The sequence below is a fragment of the Enhydra lutris genome, unplaced genomic scaffold (assembly GCF_002288905.1).
Source record: "Enhydra lutris kenyoni isolate GAN:26980312 unplaced genomic scaffold, ASM228890v2 scaffoldscaffold84, whole genome shotgun sequence".
Taxonomy (NCBI): Eukaryota; Metazoa; Chordata; class Mammalia; order Carnivora; family Mustelidae; genus Enhydra; species Enhydra lutris.
In genome coordinates this window covers 1,523,134-1,535,589 of record NW_019154168.1, presented here as the reverse complement: position 1 = coordinate 1,535,589, position 12,456 = coordinate 1,523,134, and positions in this window count along the sequence as shown.

Genomic DNA, 12,456 nt, shown 5'->3' with positions numbered 1-12,456 from the left:
TAATAAATTTTGATACATATATATTCCTGTGAAACCATCACCGTAATCAAAATAATGAGCCATTCATCACCCCAAGTTTTCTCAGTCCTTCCTTTCACGACTAAAAACAACCCGCCAGACAACCACTGGTCTATTTTATAACACTATAGGGAAGTTTACATTTTCTGTAATTACATATGTATGGAATCATATAACATGTACTTTTTTGTGCGCGGCTTCTTCCACTAAGCAAAATTCTTTTGAGATATGTCCCCACATTGCTAAGTGCATCAATAGTGCATTTCTTTTTTGTTGTTGACTAACATTCCATTGTATAGATATGCCACAAATTGTTTACCCGTTGGCATGTTAGTGGACATTTTAGTTTCTTCCAGGTTTGAGCTATTACAAATAAAACAGCTATGAACATTTATGCATCTTTATGTGGACATATGCTTTATGTGGACATATGCTCATTACTTTTGGGTAAATACCTAGAAGTGGAATAGCTGGGCCATAAGGAGAGTGATTATTTAACTTTTTAAGAAACTATTAAACTATTTTCCAAAATAGTTTTACTATTTTCCATTCCCACAGCATTATATGAGTTTTGGTTCTTCATACTCTTATCAGCACCTATTACTGTTACTCTTTTAAACTTTAGCCAATCCAATCGTTGTGTTAGGAGGTTAATGACTAATAATATTGTCATTATGGGTCTCAGTGTGGATTAATGCCATTTTTATGTGCTAATTTGCTATCTGTACATCTTCTTTGGTAAAGTGTCTAGTCAATCTTTTGCCCATTTTTATTGGGTTATTAGTTTTATTATTCCTGAGTTTTGGGAGTTCTTTATATGTTCTGTATATAAGTCCTTTGTCACATACAATTTATAAAATAAGTTCTGCTAGCCTGTGGCTTGTATTTTCATTTTTGTAATAGTCTATCAGAGATTTGGAGTTCCAAATTTTGATGAATCGTTATTGAACTTTGCCTATTATTGATTATAATGTTGGTGTTGAATCAAAAAAATCTTTGCCTAATCTGAGGTCACAAAAATGATCTTATATGTTTTCTTCTAGAAGTTTTATACTTTCAGGTTTTGCATTTCATCCTATGATTAATTTGTTTTTTTAATCAAAGTTCTCTTTTTTGCACATCAACACCAACTTTTTCTAGCATCTTTGTTAAAAAGACCACGCTTTCTCCATTGACTCATCTTTGTACTTTTGTCAAAAAACAATTGGTCATAAATGAGTCCATTTTTTCCCCTCTATCCTATTCCATTGATCTAGCTGTGTTTCCTTAAACTAATACCACAGACTTAATTACTACAGCTTTTAAAATAACTTCTGAAATCAGGTAGTATGACTTCTCCAACTTTGATCTTTTTAAAAATCCTTTTGTGGTTTTTGATTCTGGTCATTTTTGATACTTTGCATTTCCATGTAAATTTTAGAATCGGCTGGGCAATGTCTACAAAAAAAATCTTATCAAGATTTAGTTGGGATCCCATTGATTCTATAGACCACTTAAAGAAGAGTAGATAAAATGAGTCTTCTGATCCATGAACATTATATGTATTTCCATTTATTTAGGTCTTCTTTAATGTTGATCAGTAACGGACTGGTATCCTTAAAAGAGAAAGATTTGGAGACACACAGCCACACAAGGAAGAAAGGCATGTAAAGACAGAGACGGAGATTGGAATTATGCTGCCACAAACCAAGAAATATCAAAGATTGTGGTAGCTGCCAGAAGCTAGAAGAGTTAAGGATGGAATCTTCCCAGAGCCTTTGGGAAGACCATGGTCCTGCCACTACCTTGATCCCAAAACCGTGAGAGAAAAAATTTCTGTTGTGTTAAGCCAACCGATTTGTGGTAATTTGTTACATCAGCCCTAAGAAAACTAATGCATGATGATAACACTAATTATTTCAATTTTGCTAATTTTTTTTCAAGTTCAGTCCTTGTAAATTCATCATACTGAAGTAAGCCTTAGATAACAAAACTTTTAGAGTATATTCAAGCTCTTTCTTAGTATAGTCAGCACAGTGCATAGAGAACTACTATTTTTAAAAATAATTTTAATAACCCAATAAATATCATGAATTAAGGCATGTATATTTCCTTAAACTTTTATTTTGGAGAATTTTTAATAAAAAGTTTATATATATTGAAATGCATTTAAATAACATGAATGACTTTAAAATTGCTAAAAGCCAAAGATGAATTTCATTTGCTAAAATTTGTAAGCAGCCATTATTCCCTAAGTCAGTGATTCAGTAAACATTAGTTGAATGTTTACTATGTGCTAGGCACTGGGCTAGATCTAGGAGATAAAGCCTGCTCTGGCAAGGAGATGCATGACTGCCTAGAGATGTTACTAAATGAATCATTAAGTTCTTTTCGTTTCTGGGATTTCATTATTCCACAAAACTAGGAAAGACCTCAGTTTGTAAATTGTCATTGTACCTTATTTTTAAGAAGCAGTTATTTATAAAATGGCAAAAAAAGTCAGCTAGCCTGAAAGAGAATATTTTTATAAATAAAAGACAAAGTTTGTTTACCTCATCTGTCAAGTGGTGTACTTGACGGATGAGGTAAATGAACTTTGTCTTATACTTTGTATAAGACATAAGACATTGTATAAGAACTTTGTACCAGCTCACACAGAAGTACAAAAGAAAGTGAATGGAGCAGTTCTTGAGACAATAGCTACATCAGTGGAAAATTTGCCCCATCAGACCCAACAAACTATTCCACCCCAGGCTAAGTCAGAAATAACAGCATTAATGGGGAGCCTGGGTAGCTCAATCAGTTAAGTGTCCAATTCTTGATTCTGGCTCAGGTCATGAGCTCAGGGTCGTGGGATGAAGCCCCATGTTGGGCTCTGCGGTCAGCGAGGAGTCTGCTTGTCCCTCTCCCTCTACTTCTCCCCCACTTAATGCTCTCTCTCTCTCACTCTCTCTCTCAAATAAATAAATAGAACCTTAAAAGAAAAAAAAGGAAAAAAAATAACAGCATTACCACTTGCTACCTTCAAAATGTCCTTGGAAAATTGAAGAAAACAGATTGTCATCACTTAACCTACATGCATAGCTGTGTAATCACTCTGGCCACTTGACCTGCTCTATGAAAGTACAGCTTAAAAAATAAACATAGAATAGCAAAGAATTAATTAACTAATTATGGAAAAATGGCAGCTCAGGGAAGACATGATGATGAGTGGCCAAAAAGTGTTCTGAGTACCTACCTTTTCTCTGACCTGCTAACCATTTGAAGATGATTTCCTCAAGGTGATTCAAATCTGCAGATAATTCAAATTACTTCAGATATTAAAACAATATTACCATCTTTAGCTTGAAGTCATCTTTGTGACTAAAGATCAGTATCTCACCAATCTTATAAATACCACCTTTTCACTGGTTAAGGCACATAGAAAAATATCACTTTTAAAATCTTACAAATAATACAAAATTAAGATATGTCATGAATAAGTGTCCAGAAACATTAAACCCAGTATTTCAGTCAAGTAACATTTTTATAAGGGATCTTAGATAATTATTTAGGTAAACCTATTCTCAAGCAAAAAAAAAAAAAAAACACCTTTAAGATTTTATTTATTTGAGAGAGAGAGAGCACACACAAGCAGGGTGGGGGGGAGGGGCAAAGGGAGAGGAAGAAGCAGACTCCCTACTTAGCAGGGAACCCCATGTGGGCCTTCTCAATCCCAGGACCCTAGGATCATGACCTGAGCCAAAGGCAGAAGTTTAACCAACTGAGTCACCCAGGTGCTCCTGAAGCAAAAATTCTTCCCTGTGTTTGATAAATAAATTTTACACTCAAGAGAACACTTAGAATAAGGAATACTTTCAATTTCAGAATTTCACAGTTAATATTTTTTTCTTTATTTAAATTCAGTTAGCCAATATATAGTACATACTTAGTTTTCAATAATTTATCAGTTGTGTATAATACCCAGTGCTCATCCCATCACATGACCTCCTTAATGCTCATCACACCCAATTGCACCACACCCTATCTCCATCCCCTCCAGCAACCCTCCATTTGTTTCCTATAGTTAAGATTCGCTCATGGTTTGTCTTCTTCTCTGATGACTTCCCAGTCAAGTTTTCCCTCCCTTCCCCTGTGATCCTCTGTGCTGTTTCTTATATTCCACGTGAGTGAAACCATGTGATAATTGTCTTTCTCTGACTGACTTCCCTCCAGTTCCATCCACATCGATGTAAATAGTAGGTATTCATCCTTTCTGATGAGTAATATTCCATCGTATATATGAACCACATCTTCTTTATCCATTCACCTGTTGAAGAGCATCTCGGCTCCTTCCACAGTTTGACTATTGTAGACATTGCTGCTATGAACATTGAGGGGCAGGTGTCCCTTCAGATCACTGTATTTATATCTTTGGGGTAAATACCTAGTAGTGCAATTTCTGGGTCATAGGGTAGCTCTGTTTTTTAACTTCTTGAGGAAACTCCACACTGTTTTCAGAGTGGCTGCACCAGCTTGCTGTCCCACCAAAAGTCACACTTAATATTTAAACACACAGAAGAACATATTTCAAATTCCATGTTTAAAGTCTCAGGTTGGTTTGGATAAATTTGGTTTTCCATTATCACAGGATAATTTGACTCATACTTTGCCTAGCCCGTAAAGAGATACCCTAAACTTGGGGTGAGGGGAGGGTTGGATCAGGAAAGTGATCAAAGTGGGGTTAGCTTTTTTATTACGACAGAATCTTCTATTTTTTAAATAGTATTTCAGTTACTTATTGCCATGTAACAAGCTGGTCCAAAGCTCAACCACTCAAAACAACAGTTGGTCATACTAGTTTTCATGCTTCTGTGGGTCCCGCTGTTTGGGGAGGCCTCAGCCAGGCAGTTCTGTTCCATGTAGTGTCACTTTGGGTCATGCACAGGGAGCGCATTCAGCTAGAGGCCGGCTGGCCTGGAAAATCCAAGAAGGCTTCATTACCATGCCTGGCACCTCAGTGCCCTTCCTCCGTGCGGCTGCTCTGTGGTTTCTCCTCATTCAGTCGTCTAGCCCAAACTGCACAGCATGGTGACTGGCTTTCCTACAGCCAAAGCAGAAGCTACCAGGGCCCTGCAAAGCTAGGCCTAGACTGGCACAGTAGCACTTGCACTGGTTTCTATTTGCAAAAGCAAGTCCTGAGGATGGCCCAGGTTCAAAGGGAGCAGGGGAGGTAGCTGAGCAACATAAAGGGTGGAGCGGCCCACACATACTGGAAGGGAAGGAATTGACAGCAGCTATCTTTGGGGACCACCCACTCAAAACACTCAGTTCGGGTAAGGCTTAAACAATCATCTTCCTCCTTTTTAGAAAAAACAAACACCGATCTAGTTTTTTCACCACTTTAAATTTGTTTTGTTTGAAAAAAATAAATATAAGGAATCGGAAATCTCATAGCCTACTTGTAACAAATAGGAACACAGTCGTAAGCAAGGATTTGTCTTCAAGAATGACTTTGAGGGGCGCTTGGGTGGCTCAGTTGGCTAAGCATCCGACTCTTAATTTCAGCTCCGGTGTCGATCACAGGATTGTGAGATCGAGTCCCACGTCAGGCTCTGCACTGGAAAAAAAAAAAAGAAGAAGAAGAAGAAGAAGAAGAATGCCTTTGCTAACTACATAGTAAATAGGTAGAGAAAGAAATATAGGAAATATGAAGAATATGTTTCTTGCTTTCAGGCATCTTTGCTTAATATGAGATCAGCATCAACTTATCACATCAAAAAAATATGAAAGAGCCAGAAATGAACAGTGACTTGTCATGTGATCATGTGGTATAGGCCAATATAACTGATATTCAAGGGCAGACCTAGTAATGAGAAAGAATAACCATTAAAACTTCCCTGGAAAAATGGGACTTGAAAAGAAGACAGAGCAATATAGGTGAGGGTGGAAATATGAGCAACTCTAAAAGTAAAAATAAATATCGCATAAGTTTTTGGGTAGTGAGAAGACCCAAAAACTCAGAGAGGAAGCATGGAAATTTAGATAGACAGAGTGAGGTTATCTTAAAAGATCTTGTAATTAGAGGATATGTAAAAGGATAGGAAGCTAAAGTTATCTAATCCTGCCCTGTCCAATAGAGTACCTCAAGTCACAAGTGGCTAAAGTTAATTAATATTAAATAAAATTTTAAAATGCATTTCCTCAGTTGCATTAGTTACATTTCAAAAGCTCAATGGCCACATCTATTGGTTAGTGCAAATTTTAGAACATTTCCTTCGTACCACAGGAGTCTATGGGACAGTGTTAACAGCCTATTGTATTTCCTAGTATTTCTGAAATCCTTTCAACTTTTAGTTTCCTTCTGCCGTTATCAGTAGTTCAGTTTACTATCTATCCTCTTTTACCCAGGATGACACAGCACTCTCCCACCTTGTCTCCCTATTTCCAGTCATGCCTCATTCTGAAGCTAAATGCAGTTTATAAAACATTAATCTGGTCCAGTGAAATTCCTACCCAAACCACTCATGCCATTCTCTTTGCCTGGAATGTTCCTCTGTGCCTCTTCCCTTAGCTCACACTTAGTCTTAAAAAGCTAAGTGAGATGTCACTTCCTCAACCAGGCCTTTTCAAATACCTCTGAGTGTCAGTATTCTTATCTTTAAAATGATACTTTGATCTATGATAAATGGTTGGTGAAAATCAAAGATAATGTATATAATGTAGTGCTCAGCCCTCAAAATTAACATACTGATAATGCTTGTGGTGATGATAATAATTTGGTGCTGATGGTTTAAAGCTCTCTAGTTCTATTTTCTCACATCATCTACCCAGAGTAGCATCCAAGAGGTGCCTCCCATCTGTCCAGTAATAATTTAAAATTACTTACATAGCTCATATGACTAATGGGGATCCACACTCACTATAATTCAACCATATGGCCTTTCCTGAACCATCCTAACCCACTATGCTCTTCTCCTTCTTGAAGTTTTTTATTTTATATACACATATATCTTCTTAACTTCATCTTTACTTGGTCAAACTCTTATTCATCCCTCATGGCCTGTCTAAAATGCCACTTCCTCATGGAAGTATCCTCATGGAAATACCTTTGTACTGCTTTTAGATAACTATTCTAGGGGTGACTGGGTGGCTCAGTTGGTTGAGCATCAGCTCTTAGTTTCAGCTCAGGGCATGATCTCATGGGTCATGAGATCGAGCCCAGCATTGGGCTCTGCACTTAGTATAGAATCTGCTGAAGATTCTCTCCCTCCGCCCCTCCCCCCCTGCTCTCTCTCAAATAAATAAATCTTAAAAAAAGTAAAAAATAAATAAGTAAATATTCTAATAGGACTTTATGCATAGAGAACAAAGATGAAAAAAAAATTTTTTTAAGATTTTATTTATTTATTTGACAGACAGAGATCACAAGCAGACAGAGAAGCAGGCAGAGAGAGGAAGGGAAGCAGGATCCCTGCTGAGCAGAGAGCCCGATGCGGGGCTCGATCCCAGGACCCCGGGATCATGACCCGAGCCGAAGGCAGAGGCTTTAACCCACTGAGCCACCCAGGCACCCCCAAAGATGAAATTTTAAGATTCTTTTATCTAATAAAGAAAATGGTAGTTTACAGGGGTTCATTTGAATATGATTTTCTAATGATAACCAGTTAATATTAAGAACTCTCATAGAATAAACCTTACAACTCCTTGAAATACAGATATGTTTAAAGGGAGTCTGTTGTTAGACTCTTACAAGGACATATTTTCATGGTTACTGAACACAGAACAGGTCTTACTTTTTATAAATGTTTTCAGCCTCCAAATTTAAAGTTTCTTCCAAGAGGCTTTTCACCAAATCTGCTAATTCAGAGAGTTTGATTTTTCAAGGCTGCAGGAAGAAATCCATTTGTAAGAATGAATCCGAAAGGGCAACCCTAAAGGGTTCTGAAACTTATCAAAAGAATATAGAGCAGCAAACCTTCTTATAAAAGGACTGTAAAACCTGAAATATTCTGCTCCTACAGGAGCGTCCCCAAATCCCGCAAGTAGGCTAGGTCATACCACCTTTACCTTTAACTATCACAATTAGAATAATTATTGGGTGATAACTTGTTCAATACCTGTTTCTCCTGCTGGAGGCTGAGCTTCAAGAGCTTAAGTCAGCATCCACCTTCCCCACTGACTATCCTGTGCACCCAGCATGCAGACTTAAGTAAGACAGGTGCTGTGTGGCTGTGACTATTGAAAAGTGTCCACATTTGTTTTGATGTGTTGAGTTCAAGTAGAGAGCTGGGCTCTCCGGTGGAATGGCCAACAGGCATTTGGGGCTCTGGTGAGGAGACAGGATTGTCAGGTTGAAATCAATAGCTTAGAGTTAGCAATCCAAGCCAATCATTTGCATAAACACTCCAGGGAAAAAGGAATAAAAGTTAAGAACCAAGTCTGATGAGTCTCTGTCCTGTGGAAAAGTATACAGAAACAAAGGGTCCCACTAAAGAAACAGGTGGGAAAGAACCACTTGGACAGTAGGGGAGAAAATCCCCAGGATCTAGATACTAAGGACAAAGAAGAAAAGGCTTTCAAGGGGAAAGAGGCCAGTGGGATTGCTGCGGCCCATGCTGCAGAGACCACAACCCTGCCTTGTTTCGTGGTCTCTGTGACTTATCTAACTCTTTCTCGGACAGTTAGCAACATTACAGAAACCCCTAAAGATTTGCGGTTACCATTCCAGGTCTCTTTCAGATTCTTCTGCGGAAATGCCCCTGGCAGGTGACACCTAGCCCCACTTTACTACCTTGGATGTGCAGCCCTCCGTATTCCAGAAACCATGGGCGCCGAAAACAGGTCTCCAGCCAGCAGCTACTTCATGCAGGAACAGTTCTGCAGGCATTTTGTGGCCACGAAGTGTGAAGAATTAATGCCTAATTTCCAAACCTGATTTAGATCGCTCCTTGGGCAGGGCACATAAGCATTAATTAGTATGTGGTCAGAGTCGACTCTGGTTTCTTTCCTGCTTAGACAATTAAAATGGGCAACCATGCAAAAGAATAAAAGTTTGTTGGAAACTAGAGAGACATACACAGAGAAAAGAAGGTAAATGTTGAGTGTCTAATAATTTGGTAAAATTAACGTTCTTCGGGGGATAGCCCAGCCTTTGGGTACATCTGAAAATAGCTATTTGAATGTGAAAATGCTAAAATTTTGCAGCCCTGTCTCTAACTATCCAAGAGATTCAGGCAGAACTTTGTAAGTCAAAAAACTGTTTTTCACAACCATGATAATTGCTGTTAAATTTACCATGATTTGTCACAGTAGATGGAGTATTTCTATTCATGCTCAAATAATTAAATCATTGCTTCTCAAGTGAATCCCTTGGAATATTGGTGGGTTTATAGAAATAAATTCAGTTTTGGCGGTGGCGGGGGGGGTTGTTTTTGTTTTTCTGGTTTTTAGATGTTGAGGAAAGTTTACACAGTCACCCAGAGTAGTAACTTTGGTTACTACTTTAGAAGAAAGGACCTCTGTTATTTATTCTTACAAAATCTGTTGAGGTTTAGTATCTGCTTTAATAAAAGGCCAATTTATGGTCTTTTATTAAGCTCTCCTTTAGTTAAAATTCACCCACCAGGGGCGCCTGGGTGGCTCAGTGGGTTAAGCCGCTGCCTTCGGCTCAGGTCATGATCTCAGGGTCCTGGGATCGAGCCCCGCATCAGGCTCTCTGCTCAGCAGGGAGCCTGCTTCCTCCTCTCTCTCTGCCTGCCTCTGCCTGCTTGTGATCTCTCTCTGTCAAATAAATAATAAATAAAATCTTTAAAAAAAAAAAAAAAAAAAAAAAATTCACCCACCGACAGCTGTCCAAGGAACAATTATCTTTAAGATTCAATATCATAAATCTTCCTATTTTTGTCTGTGGATGTTGAGAGATCAAATCCCCATAGAAGATACTTTTGCTAAATAGCACTGATGTTGCCAATGAAAGCCACTGTAGAAAATTCTTCTGTTGAAGACAGAATGTTTTATTGACTGAAGCCAAATTTTTGTATTATGTGGTCTTATTTTGCAAAAATAATGAAAGAAAATAAAACATTTAGTCTATTTAAGTCAAAGCAGCTTATTTACATGGCCTCACCGTGTCTCCAGACTTTTCAAATGCTGATCTAGTCCGTGTGTATGATTAAAAGTTATCTTTGGTGAATTAGAAAACTTAAAGTCCTACATTTGACACAGCAATAGTTTTCTAATGGAGTATTAAGAAATTTAGCCTTAAAAACACTATTTTGTTGTGTTAAAAATTCAATTTTTTTATAAACTCAGTGTTCATGAGTTACACTCTCAAAGATATTTTTAAATTTTTTTTAAAGATTTTATTTATTTATTTGACAGACAGAGATCACAAGTAGGCAGAGAGGCAGGCAGAAAGAGAGGGGGAAACAGGCTCCCTGCTGAGCAGAGAGCCCTATGTGGGGCTCCATCCCAGGACCCTGGGATCATGACCTGAGCCAAAGGCAGAGGCTTTAACCCACTGAGCCACCCAGGCACTCTTTCAAAGGTATTTTTTAAAGCAATCAAATAGAATTCAACTTTAAATTAATTTCCTGAAATAGAAAAATGACCAACAACCCAATGGAAAATAAAAGACAGAGGAATTCATTCACAGAAATGCAAATAGCCCCAAAATATATGATATGGGGGCTCCTGGCCAGCTCAGTTGGTTGAGCAAGAGACTCTTGATCTCAGGGTCATGAGTTCAGCATTAGGCATAGAAATTACTTTAAAAATAAATGATGCTTAATCTCACTTATAATTTTAAAAGGCAATTTTACAGTAGATGAAGATACCATTTTTCCCAGTAGGTAAGTGTTATATGAGACTGTAAGAGTCACATTCATACATTGCTCCTAGATGTGTAAAATTGTATACCCTTACAAAGAACAATCTGGTAATATTTATCAAAGTTATAAACAGTTCTGTTGGATATCCATTTAAAATGAAGTTTCACCCATATCTTATACCATATACAAAAATTTACTCCAAATATGTCATAAACCTCAATGTAAAGTCTAAAATTATAAAACTTAGAGAAGAAAATATAGGAGAAAAATTTTATGACCCTGGGTTAGGCAAAGATTTCATGCATATGAAGCCAAAACAATGATTCAAAAAAGAACAAATTGACACATTGGACTCAATCAAAATTAAAATTTTCTATTGTTTAAAAAATATTGTACAGAAAATAAAAAAACAAAAGCACCTGCTAAAGGAAATATTTTGCAAAACATGTATCTGACCAATGACTTGTGTCTGGGGTATGTAAAGAATACTCAAGGTGCTCCTGCATGGTTCTGTCAGTTACGCATCTGACTCTTGATTTCAGTTCAGGTCATGATCTTTGGGTTGTGAGAACGATCCCCAGCTCAGGCTCGGCTGGGCATGGGGCTTGCTTATGATTCTATCTCTCCTTCTCCTCCTGTTCTTCCCTCCCTGACTCCTTATCTAAAGAAAAAGGAAAAAAAAAAAAAGACTACTCAAAACTCAGTAAGAAAACTATCAACTTTACCAAAGAAGATCTACAAATAACAAATACATGAAAAATGCTCAACACCATTAACTATTAGAAAAGTATAGATTAGAGGAGTCAAGATGGCAGAGAAGTAGCAGACTGAGACTACTTCAGGTAGCGGAGATCAGCTAGATAGCTTATCTAAAGATTGCAAACACCTACAAATCCAACGGGAGATCGAAGAGAAGAACAGCAATTCTAGAAACAGAAAATCAACCACTTTCTGAAAGGTAGGACTGGCGGAGAAGTGAATCCAAAGCGACGGGAAGATAGACCGCGGGGGGAGGGGCCAGCTCCCGGCAAGCAGCAGAGCAACGGAGCACAAAATCAGGACTTTTAAAAGTCTGTTCCGCTGAGGGACATCGCTCCAGAGGCTTAACCGGGGTGAAGCCCACGCAGGGTCAGCGTGCCCTCAGGTCCCGCAGGGTCACAGAAGGATCGGGGGTGTCTGAGTGTCGCAGAGCTTACAGGTATTAGAACGGGGAAGCCGGCTACAGAGACAGAGCTGAGGAGTGAGCTCTAAGCTCGGGGTTACCTTGAACCGGTCGCAGGCTCGGTCAGCTCGGAGCGCGGCCGGAGGCAGGGTGACGGGAGTAATTGAGCGCTATTCTCTGAGGGCGCACTGAGGAGTGGGGCCCCGGGCTCTCACCTCCTCCGGGCCGGAGACCGGGAGGCCTCCATCTTCATTCCCGCCCTCCAGAAATCTACGGAAAGTGCTCAGGGAACAAAAGCTCCTGAAAGCAAACCCAAGCGGATTACTCAGACCGGCCCCTGGTAAGGGCGGTGCAACTCCGCCTGGGGCAAAGACACTTGAGAATCACTACAACAGGCCCCTCCCCCAGAAGATCAACAAGAAACCCAGCCAGGACCAAGTTCACCTACCAAGGAGTGCAGTTTCACTACCAAGGAGAGCAGCGGAA